The following is a 13,064-nucleotide window of genomic DNA, read 5'->3' on the forward strand; positions in this document are numbered from 1 at the left end:
CTGAAGTGTTCTTAGATGCTAATTAGACTTCAGGGAAATCCCTACAAACAATGCATTCAAGCCTCCTCTAACCTCTGGCTTGGAGGCCTGGCATAGGTTCTTTTGTAATGCCAACATTTTACCCGTAATTTCTAAGTGTCTCTGATAATTTAGAATGCTTCTTAAAAGGAAAAATAGCAAAAAGCTAATCCCCAGGGGGTCTGAAGAACCATTTCCCAGTTTTAGCAAGATTATGTTGTGCTAATGCTATCTTTGCAGACCACAGCAAACAAGAAAGCTTAAGATCTGGGTTATACTCAAAAATTCACGAGCCTCAACTTCCTATCCAGTCTTTCTGAGACTCTGCTCCACCTATGCCCCTTCCCTCATCCCAATTGCTCCCATTAGTTGTCACTGTGGTCTCCTCCCTTATGCATTTAATCTATACATATTTATTGAACACGTATTGTATGCCTGGCACTGTACAAAGATGAATGACCCCTATTCTCAAGGCGGTCATGTAAAATGGAGTACACTGATACATGAAGAAATTATTCTAAACCATGAAGTAACTGCAATGGTGGTGAGATAGAAGTACTGTGGAGGAGAACTGTATTAGTCCATTTTCATGCTGCTGATAAAGACATACCAGAGACTGGGCAATTTACAAAAGAGGTTTAATGGACTTACAGTTCCACATGGCTAGGGAGGCCTCAAAAATCATGGCAGAAGGTGAAAAACACTTCTTACGTGGAGGTGGCCAGAGAGAGAATGAGCACCAAGTGAAGTGGGTTTCCCCTTATCAAGCCATCAGATCTCGTGAGACTTACTACCACCAGAACAGTATGGGAGAAGCTGCCCCCATGATTCAATTCTCTCCCACCAAGTTTCTCCCAAAACATGTGAGAATTATGGGAGCACAATTCAAGATGAGATTTGGGTGGGGACACAGACCCAAACCAGCTTGAGGGATATGTGTGTGTTTGTGTACGTGCCCACACACAGGCATGTGTGTTTTGGAGAATAGGGTATATTTCATGCACTGTCAGTGCCCTGCCCATATACTGTGGAACCCCTTTGCATTTTCATGCACATCAGCTTCAGGTCACTTTCATTCCCAGCAGCCAGCACTGTGTCTCTTTGTTGGAAGACAGCTCTCAGGCTGCAAGAGCCCATTTTGTCTGCACACATGCACAGAGAGTTGGAAGTGCCTGGGAATTTACTTTCCCGGGGCAGCTCTTATGACCGACAAGTATAGCAATATAAATACGCCAGCTCCTTTGCCCTTGATCAAGGCAACTTTAATGTGTAACTTACACTTTCTGCAAAAGTCCCCTATGAGAAGGCACCAAAGTTACTCTCCATGGGAACATCACATCTTTGCTTGGCCTCCTTTCTTTGTCTGTCTCTCTTCCCCACTCTCCTATTGGCTTTTTCCTGGGAACACCTACTAATAAATCACTTACGCATGAATTTTCAACTCAGAGTCTACTTCTGGGCTATGCAAATGAAGACAAAGTGAAGGAAAAAAGTCTTCCTTGAAAGTTTACCTAAGCCAGAATGGAAGAATTTAGCAAGATGAAGATAAGAGTTTCAACCCAAGGAGGTGATGAAAAGGGGTGCTGTGGACAGACATTTCAGACAGCATGAACAAAAGCATGCCAGCAATAAGCAGCCTGGAATACATAGGGACCTACAAGCACATCCCAGAGCATAGCTTTGAGAAAGGATTGGCTACTGATGAGAGAAGTGGTCAGGCACCACATCTTCAAGAGTTTGATGCATTTGGTGTGCTAGAGCCAGCTAGCAGCTAATTGTTAATTATTCGGAAATTGTGTGATTTGGCTGATAAACTGTGGTTTGGAATTGGTCATAGTGGAGGTATTTACACCATGGAAATTTTCAAACAGTCAAAATCAGGGCCTTCTTGTTTTGATAAACTGGTTTATCCGCACACCACTTTGCCATGCAGAGAGGTTTCTTTTTAATCCCATAGGCAGCAAGAGGGGTGGGCATTGACTATCTTTAGCAGTGACAATGGAGTGATACAGCCAGATTTGTATTTTACATCCAAAAACTTGATAGCTATGTTATGTGGGGAAAGATAAGGGCCTAAACCAAGAAAGTGGTATCAGACATGGGGTATGAAGGATAGAAAGACTGACAAATTCATTTATGAGGAATGACGGACAAGTTGATTGGGTAGATGGCTGGGCCAGCTACCAAGAAAGTTGGAGAATACAGAAGAGAAAAGTTAATTGCGGTGACAAGTTTACTTCTGAGAATGTTGAATTTCAGAGTTCTTAGGGACTGGGCAGTTGCATATAAGGATAAAAATCTCCACAGTTCCACTCACTTAAGAGAAGCAACAGGATGAGTCCTAGCCAGGCACTACTGATCAAACTCATTCACTCCTCCTCTGTGTGAAAGTCTCTACTGCTATTCTGTCAGTTTCCACCTGCACTCATAACTCTTTAGTAGAAGGACACTTCCTCTGAAGGCAGGGCTTCTCTGGCCAGCCTTGGCAGGCCTAGACCCTAGGTAATTCCCTCTTCTCGATATATGTAGTTTTATCTCTCAGGCATTTAAGCCGGGGGTCCCAGGATATCACATAGAATGCTCTTCAGATGGCCACACCTTGTATTCTTAGTTAATGGCCCTCCTTCCCCAAACACAATGTTGGGCTGGAAAGTCAGACATTTATCCTTCAACTCTTCCCTCCCTCAGGTGACTTCCAACCTTTCCAGAACAGCTGGTCCAACAGGTGAAAAGCAGCCTTAGCTTTCCTTCCTTTAGTGAGGGAGTGATAATCCCAATGTCTGAAGAATTGATCTCAGGTCCCCAAGTACCCACCTTATTTCCTTCCTAGGACCTAGGGAATCTGAGGAAGATGGTATTCTTGGAGGCTGATCATGACCCCCCAGTTTCTTGAAGAAGCTCTAACCTTTCATTTTACAACATAGATTATTAACTTTTATTTGAAGATGTAGTTTTCAACCAAATTCTATAGGCATTTCTAAATAAATTTTAACTAAAGTGAGACAATAGATATGTTGTCTTCCTTGAAAGCTGAATTATTACAGCTCTATCACTTCCAGGTCCCTATCTTGACAGAGTTAGAAATGATGAGTCAAATATAGTCATTATGAGAATGAATTTTTAAGGCAGGTCTTAATGCCTGCCTACTGTAAATATGGTCACCAAAGGAATGCTGGAACTTGCCATAAATGTGCATTGTTATATTTAAGTATGAAATAGATCAATATTCCTAAATAGAGTCCAGGCATATTATCATTTGTTAGACATAATTTTAGAATGTGACTTTACAAAAATATGTAGGGGATCAGATAACTCTTTCAATAGCCTAATTTTAAGGCCTGAAATTTATTCTTCACGTTCCTTTTCAATGTAGCACTGACATTTAGTCAGTCTAGGGAAAGCATAGAGGAAAAAATGCTCCAAGAAATACTTTGTAATTGAGAAAGGCTTTCGTTTAAAAGTCCAAAATCCCCGTACTAAGCATATTTATATAGAAAAATTTTCCATTCAAATTTCCACATTGTTTTTAAACATCTAGGATAAATGTTAACAGGAAAAAAAATCAACACCTAGCTAGCTTTCAAAAAGTATACATTCTTTACTCTCATCTCTAAGCTCAAAATATAACTAGACTATTTTTGCCAACATTTCTCAATACTGTTGCATGGGAGCTAAGATAAATCATGGAAGATTTAATCTCAAAAGATTATTTTGTGATTTAAGAGTGGAAAGGAGATTTATTTATGAACAATTAGTAACATAAATGCAAATGGCTCTTCGGACATAATCATCCACTTTAAATAATAAGATATGGTTACACGCAATAAAAACACAGGATTTGCTTACATAAACATGAAAATTTCAATATATTTGGAGTTTTTCTACTTGAATATGTATTATATTCATCTATAGACTTTTTTTAAATATTAGAAGGTAACTTGGATTGGAATGATTCTCAAAAACATAACAGTTGAATTATGGAAAACATTAAGCACTTTAATTAAGGAAACTTATTGATCAACTACAAACTTGTTTTGGCTTTAACTTAATAATTTTTATGTTAAATAAATAATAAGTTGTTATTTCATAGTCATTATATATACTAGCTTAATGAAGATGTAAACTTTCTCTTATTCAATAATAAAATGAGAAGTCAAAAACCAATCCAATACCTGAGATAAATCATTTCACACTGGGAATTGCATTTTCTTCATATGTAGAAAATGTTTGAAGAAAAGCAGTAGCTATGGCATAATGAAAACACCATTGGCCTCAGAGCAAACACAGCTGGGCTTGAGGACTGGCACATTTACTTTTCAAATAAATGGATAAACTAATATTAGTATTTAATACTGAGTTTGTTTCTTAAATTGTCTTTAAATTTTTGTATACATAAAATAATAAAAATAATGGTATGAAGGTTAAGATTTATGTTAATTACATTTAAAGTCCCTGGCATGATGCCTAATATGTAGTAGATGCTCAATAAATAGTAGCTACCTTGCTTTAAAAACCCAGTGGTTCCCCACCACGCTCAAATTAATTAACATGGCCCTAAAGATCTTCAGTGATCTGGTGCCCCTTACTTCTGATGGCTTCATCTTGTAACATGTCCCTCTCATGATCTTCACTAGTAGTCTCCAAAGTGAGGCACATGGACACCAGGGAAGAAATAGCAGACCTTTTTTGTGCCCTGCTTATATTCTTCAGGCTTTACCATTTCACAGTATACACTTGTCAATTCTAAATGGCAGCATCTACATCTCTTTGTCTGGATTGCGGAAAGTCACTCAGCCTGTTCGTGCAGAAAGCTGGAAATGTTTTAATGCCTCATGGGAGATTTAATGCCTCATGGGAGTAGCCTTCAACCAATGACCAATGGTTATTAAATACCCCAGCTTCATCATCCCTCAAAAGGAATAAGGCTGAGACATCTGTCAAGGACTGTGAAGGTTCTGAGATTTTACACCACCCGAAAGCCAGCAGGTTAGACTGCCACAGTTTCATACATGCTGGCAGAAGACAGTAGACCCCAGGGCCAGCGACAAAGGACATTATTACTCATGGCATAGCAGGCAGCATGAGCTTCATGTCCTTATTTGTTCCCCTTGACACCCAATTTTCATAGGGTGATGTTGAGGAATCTCAGTGGATGTTATGCACACAGTAGATCTGTGTCATAGCTGAAAGACTCCAAGCTTAGAAACGTTCAATCTTATAAGGGCTAGTAGCAAACCAACCCAACCTTTGTTCCCAAGAAAGACATTATATTTATCATATTGGTCAGGAAACAAATCAGCACGTTGCCCTTGAATGGAGACACTATGTCTATATTCCAAGGCTGTTTGCTATGCAAACATCCTTGAAAACATAGATGAGGACAACAACTGTCACAAGAGGTATAAAGACATGAAGAATTGTCTCCCAGCAGCATACCCAATATCACCACACTTCCCCAGCAGGCCTGAGCTCCCGTAGCCCACAGTGGTAACTCACATAACATACCTTTCATTGGCTTATTTCGCTTCCCTGCCTCTTCTCTCCACTGCCTAACAGTTTTTTGCTAAGATTACCTGGTAAATAAATGACTTGCAGATACCCAAACAAAATTGGGATGCTATTGGGAATAAAAGAAAAGAGAAAATGGTTGGTGGATCAGTCATAAACAGAGTCCACTACAACTTATTTGCATTTCTCCTGCAGAAGTTTGAAGCATTTGCTTTAGGCATTGTAGTTCAGCTAGCCTTAGAAAGTAAGTAGAGCTATCTATCTTGCATTAACTCAAAATACACAGTTTTAACTAAAACACATCTGGCAGTGTTTCCTAAAGCCACTGATTGAATTACACCATTGACATAGCTAAACTGCTAAGAAATTCATTGGTCCCAGTGGTTACCCAATAAGATATCCTATCATGGAAGAAAATAGACTTTATGACATATTCTAACAGCTATGTTCAGAATAGAATTTGGTGACTGTTATCACTCATGAGAAAACAGTATCTTCTCATTCCAAAGACTAGGATTCTCTCTAAGTCACAATGGTGAGGATCCATTTTAATTGCACATGTATAAAATCCAGAAACACCATGTTTTTAGTGGATAGCTGTAGTGCTAGCCACAAACAAAAATTGGGATGTTTTCTGTTTGCTTCCCCAGATGGCATCTAGCTTTCTTGGCTTCCAATTTTCCCTTTGACCTCTTTGGTTTTGGTCATGATGTTCTAAATGGCAAGGTCTGTTCTAGAAAGAGCCATGTTACTATGTCTATAAACCTGCTCAAGGACAACACTCTAGTCCATCCTTTCTCAGAGTGTGATCTCTGATCCAGCTATATCAGCATCCCCTGAGGATTTATTAAAAGGGGAGATTCTCAGGTTCCACCCCAGACCTTAATCAGAAACTTGGGGGGCGGGGGATCAGCCTCTCTTTAAGAAGTCTTCCAGATGATTCTGACACATGCTTAAATGTGAGAACCACTGCTCAAGAGTCTAATCCAAAGTCTTGATTCAGGCAAAGAACTCCTGATGGCTTCTAAGTCAAAGAAACCAGCTACTAGTGGCCTGATAATACAAACTGAAATAGCTTCAAAAGCAGATTTCAATTGTTCTGAGAGTGGATTACCTCAGAGATTATATTCTAAAGTCTGTGAGCTAGAACATGGACCATTGAATCATCCAGTTTTCACTCCTCCCTTTAATGAGCACTTTGAATGGTTTTGGTTTTTGGTGTTTCTGGCCCTTTTTTTTCTCCCATAAAAAAGTGACATTATCCTCATTTTATAAAAAGACATTCACATCTTCAAAAGGGTCTATCCTGATTAACCCTATCTTCCTCTGATGTGGCATTTTACTCAGTGACTTGGTGCCTTAACATTTTCATATTCATTTTGCATGACATTAATCTGCATTCAAGCCACATGCTTTGAAAATACTCTCTGAGTAGGTTACATCCATCTGTCAGATTGGAGCTCGTCACAGACCATGATTTTTCTCATTTCCTTGGAATCTATTTGGCCTCTGCACCTATGTAGGTCAGTGCTCTGCCAACCAAACAGAGATATACATATATGTGTGCATGCATGAGTGTGTGGAGGGAGGGGGTATATTGGGACCACATGTTTAAAAAAGAAAATTAAGAGAAGCCATTCAAATTCTCCTTAAGCCATGCATCCAGGATCAGGTTTATCCAAATTCTCTGCCATCTTCACAATACCTGACCCTATTCACCAACAATGAATGAAATACACTTGAAAACTCAGTGAGGCCCATTTTCTTCCAACTGACCAGCCAGAAGAACAAACCTGCTCCTCTGTGGTGGCCACACACTGAGATCTAGGTCACCACTTCAGAGGAGAGGCAAGGCTAGGATGAACAACCATCTCAGTTTAACTAGGACCGAGGAGTTTCTCAGAATGCTAGACTTCCAGTGCTAAAACCAAGACAGTCCTGGGTAAACTGGAGCAGTTGGTCACCTTCACTGAGGCATCTAATTCAGAGAACAATGAAAAGAGCAGGCTCAGCTTTCACATTGCACCCTGCCCACTACTCAGGCCAATCAGTCATTGAGACAGTGTCATGATCAGACCTTCCCAAATCCTCTGATGTGGACACTCTCCAGGATAGCCCTGGGCAAAACTGCATAGTGTGCAAAATGGTCAGCTTCCCCATTTTCCTCCGTTTCACAGCTTTCTTCACATCTCTGCTCTTCCTGGGGCTCCCAATTCTCTGAACCTTCCACTTCTTGTCTCTCTCCTCTCACCAAACCTCACACAGAGGAGACTTCATCCACATGCAGTTACAAACACTGATTAGCAGAGCAGTGGTTCTTAAACCTGGCTGCATGCCAGAAACATTCAGGCTGCTTTTTTAAAAATCCAAATGCCTAAACCTTACCAGCTGAGATTCAGATTTAATTGCTCTCGGGTAGAGCCAGGCATTGGTGTGTTTAAAGGCTCCCTTGATTATTCTAATCAGCAGCTAAGGTCGAGAGCCACTGCTTTGGAGCACTTATTCTCAAATGTGGCCTCACAGTGGAATCACCTGGGAAGCTTCAACAACTACTTATGTCTGGGTCCCACCCCCAGAGTCTCATGTAATTGGTCCAGGGTACAGCCTGGATTTCAGGATTAGCAAAACTCCCCGGAAGATTCTGATGTGCAGCCAAGAATGCTGATCTGGCCTTGCTACCCAAAATGCACTCCACCCACCAGCAACTTCAGCAGTGCCTGCAAGCTTCTCAGAACTGCAGGCTCGGGGGCCTTGCCATAGACCCACTGAAACCAGACCTGCAGTTTCTCAAGATCCCCAGGTAAGTCATATGCATGTTAAAGTTTGGAAAGCTCTGGTTTGGAGCATTACCCCCTCCTAGAGCAGTTAACAAGAACTAGAACCTTAACCACAATAAGAGTGTTCTCTTGTGAGAATTATAGGCATCAGACAGAATGTAGGAAGCATTTTGGTAAAAGGAGGGTTTTCCCAGTCCTCTGAGTCATGTCCCCAGAAGCAGTCACCTACTCCTCCTACTCATAAGAACATTCTGCTGTTATTAAATGTCAGCTGAAGATATACATCTGGCTATGATTCAGCCAAGAGGAAAATAGACACTGCAGAGAGTTGTTGCTGGTGTTTGTGTTTCCTGGAAATGGCTGGCAGAGGTCAAGCCCTGAAACTGGTATCAAACAACATACTTGGGAGCAATGTTATTTTTAAAAAGCAAGATTTGAGCAAAATGAGCCCTGTGCCACATAGAAAGCAAAGAGTATGGGAGGTGGGGGAGGATGACACAAAGGAATAGCATTATAGAGATTTAAATTAACCCAAATTAGAAATTGTTATGTATATCACGGGGCAAACTAGCAAATGCTTCTATGTCAAACATACTGAATATTCCAGAAGATACTAAAATGAAAGCCTAAGCAGAAAATAGTGATTAACTTTAGTTAGCTTACTGATAAGTAAACATTATTGAGTTCAATTCTTATTTTATACATAACAGAGTCGAAGGATTCCCAAATGGCTGAGCTGCACCTCCATTATAATGCAGTGCCATTCACTTTTTCCTTCTCTATTTAGACATATTCAGAATTACATCCATTATGCAAATATACTGGTGAGGTGTGAAAATGAAAAGCACCACTCTAAATCACCCCCAATAGCTTTATTCTAAAAGACCCGATGGAGGAATGAGAGGCCCCTGAAGTTCCCTATGGAACCAAGAACAGGGAAAGGATGTCTACAGTACTGAGAATGCCAACAAATTCTGTCTTTGGGAGAAGGCATCTGGGTCAAGTGATAAATTTTGCGCCCTAGATTTTAGTCTCAGAAGAGTTAACACAGTTTATTCCAGGATCTTCAGCATCTCTGTGGTATCCAGGGGAAAAGGCCAACTCTGAGACAATTAGCCAAATGAGAAGCAGGAGTTCTGAATCTCAGCAACGTGTGCAATTCCACATGCTTTTCAGTAGTAGCAAAAGCAGAATCAACTCTACATACACAAGAATCCAAAGAACAATGGACACCATATTGGAACTACCAGTAACTTAAAGATAGAATGCTTTAAAAATTCAATTTAAAGGCTACAAAGAGGGGGTTTGAACCCATCCATTTAAATATATCTGGGAAGGCACTACCTCTGACTAGACTCAATGCCCAGGAACTCAGCAATTACTATGAATTCAGACTGTATTTAAGGAACGACAATAATCCAATCATTATGGGCATCGGCGTCTCTGGGGAACTTCTTAGCTAGGTCCTTCCCTAGACCTGCTGAGTCAGAATCTGCATTTTAACAAAATTCCTAGTTGATTCATATGCTCGTGGAAGTTTTAAAAACACTGATGTAGAACAGTAATTATTAATCCTAGCTGCATATCTGAATTACTTGTTGAGGTTTTTAATCTTGTGAATATTTAGGTCCCATCGCCAAAGTAATTAAATCAGTGTTTGTGGGTGGGACTTAATTATCACTGTGTTGTCAAACCTTCCAGGTGTTTCTGATGGAGTCAGTTTTGAAAGCTATGACCTAGGGTATGTAGGAGTGGAAGGGTTGTTTCTCAGGTTATCATTTTCTCTCTCTCTCTCTCTCTCTCTCTCTCTCTCTCTCTCTCTCTCTCCCTCCCTCCCTCCATGAAATATGAGCATCATAAGTATGGTAATTAAATTCACAGTTAAAAATCGAAGTGCTAGGCTGGGCGCGGTGGCTCATGCTTGTAATCCTAGCACTTTGGGAGGCCGAAGTGGGCAGATCACTTGAGGCCAGGACTTCAAGACCAGCCTGGCCAACATAGCAAAACCCCATCTCTACTAAAAATTAGCTGGGCCTTAGGGTGCATGCCTGTAATCCCAATTACTCGGGAGACTGAGGCAGGAGAATCGCTTGAACCCAGGAGACAGGCTGCAGTGAGCTGAGATCACGCCACTGCACTCCAGCCTGGGCAATACAGCAGAGATCCATATCAAAAAAAAAAAAAAATCAAAGTGCTTTTCCTTAAGCAGCCACCTGGGTGTGACATGGACCTGTATCCCTGAACATTCTTTTCATGCCTCCTCAATAGATAGAGCCAAAAAACTATGTCCTATTGTCTCTACCCAGAATGCTCTGTGTGACCTTGCATAAGTCACCCTCTCTGAGCCTTGGTTTTGTCTTCTCTCAAATAAACATCATCTTAACATATCACTTTTGCCTTTCAAGGTGATTATATGATCAAAGGAAGAAAGGTGGTATAGGTTAAATGCACCTGATAGCAATAACTTACGCATACCCTGAGAATGACCCTGTATGGCAGATGCACCTGAATGTATGTTCTGAGCTAGGGAACCCAGGAGTGGCTAATCTGGAGATTCATTCCATGTCTATGAGGAACATCTGAGCCCCCAGCCCGCCCCATGGAACACAAGCTATACAGGGGATTGAGGTCCAGAGCTTTGGGTTGAATGAAGGTTGCAATTATCCTGCCCAGCCCACTGCCATATGGTTTTCCTGTCCAGGCTGCCACAGCAAGACTTTCTCCCTGTAAGTAAATAAAATTCCATGTCTCATTTGCTGGCTCTCTGTCTCTTCTTTGGCCTTTTGAACCTGGTGCCATCCCCATTGGTGTTGATAGGGGTTTAGCACAACAGGTGGCTGACTGTCCAGTTTTAGCCCTCAAAGTCCCATGTCCTTGAACATCTCTCAGTCATGGACAAAATAAGATGGTTGACTGATAACACTAGGAGTAACCAATGTGAATCACTAAGACATACCCAGAGGGTTTTACTAATGTAAGGTCCCCAAGGCAGTTCTTGCTAAAGAAAGATCCAAATGGCCAAGCCAATCTGAAATCCAAAGAGTGAAGTGGAGACTCTATCAGTTGCTCCTTAACCTGGAGATTCCCTCTGAAAAAAAGGAAACTGTGTTTGGGAGTCTTGTAGAAATCTGACCAGCCATGCTAGTTTTGCAGAATGAGATCCAGCCTAGAAAGCAAATACCAGGTTTTAAAAGATATAAAATCCTGGCAGGTGGGTGGGGAGGGTGGAGCAAGATGGTAGAATAGAAGCCTGTACCCTTTGTTCCCCTGTTGGAACACCAATTTTTGGGGGGAGGGGGGTGGAGTCTCATTCTGTCTCCAGGCTGGAGTGCAGTGGTGCAATCTTGGCTCATGCAACCTCTGCCTCCTGGGTTCAAGTGATTATCCTGCTTCAGCCTCCTGTGTAGCTGGGACTAGAGGCATGCGCCATGACACCTGGCTAATTTTTGTATTTTTAGTAGAGATGGGGTTTCACCATGTTGGCCAAGATGGTCTCGATCTCTTGACCTCGTGATCCACCCACCTCAGCCTCCCAAAGTGCTGGGATTACAAGTATGAGCCACCATGCCCAGCCTGGAACACCAAATTTTAACAACTGTCTGTACACAGAAAAGCACTGTCACAAAAAACAAAAACAAAAAAAATCAGGTGAACAATCATACTACCTGGGTTTAACTTTTTATCACCAAAAGGGGCACTGAGGAGGACAGGAGAGATTCTCTTCAATCACTGACACCACCCCTTCCCCATTCCCTGGCAGTGGCCTTGCTGCACAGACAGAATCTGTACATGCTGGGGAGGAAGAGCACAGTGACTGGGGGACTTTACATTGAACTCAGTGCTGCCCTGTCACAGTGGAGCATAAAGCCATGCTGGGCTCAGCCAGTGTTCACACACAGATGGAGCATTTGGAGAAGCCCTAGCCAGAAGAGACTCATACATCCCAGTAGTCAAAACTTGAGTTTCTCAGCAAGCTTCGCTATGGCAGGCTAAAGTGCTCTGGGGACCTAGGTAAACTTGAAAGGCAGTGTAGGACACAAGGACTGCAATTCCTACACAACTCCTAGTGCTAGGCTAGGCCAGCTAGTGGACTAGGGTGGCATATGACCTGGGGAGACACCAGCCAGTGCAGCTAAGGAAGTGCTTGTGCTATCCCTCCCTCAACTCCAGCCAGCACACCTCACAGCAGTAAAAGTGACTCCTTTCTACTTAAGGAGAGTGAAGAGTAAAGAGAACTTTGTCTTGCATCTTTGATAACTACCTCATCTATAGTAGAATAGGGTACTTGGCAGAGTCATGAGGCCCCCATTCCAGGCCTTCACTCATGCATGACATTTCTAGACACATCCTGAGCCAAAAGGGAGCCCACTGCCTTGAAGGGAAGGGCACAGTCCTGGCAAGATTCATCACCTGCTGACTAAAGAGGCCTTGGGCCCTGAATAACCAGCAGTGATACCCAGGGAGTACACCGTGGGCCTGGGGCTCTGAGAAGTGCTGGCTTCAGGGATGACCCAGCACACTCCCAGCTGTGATGGTTACAGTGAAAGACTCCTTCTATTTGAGAAAAGCAAAGGGAAAACTAAAGGGGACTTTTTCTTCTACCCTAGGTGCCAGCTCGGCCACAGTGAGGTAGAGCACTAAGTAGGCTCTTGAAGACCCCAAATCCAGGCCTGGGCTCTTGGAGAGCATTTCTGGACCTGCCCTGGGCCAAAGAGAAGCCCACTTCCTTGAACAGGGTGAGTTCCAGACCTGGCAGCATTC

Source organism: Colobus angolensis, unplaced genomic scaffold (genome assembly GCF_000951035.1).
Source record: "Colobus angolensis palliatus isolate OR3802 unplaced genomic scaffold, Cang.pa_1.0 Scaffold188, whole genome shotgun sequence".
In the NCBI taxonomy this organism is placed as follows: Eukaryota; Metazoa; Chordata; class Mammalia; order Primates; family Cercopithecidae; genus Colobus; species Colobus angolensis.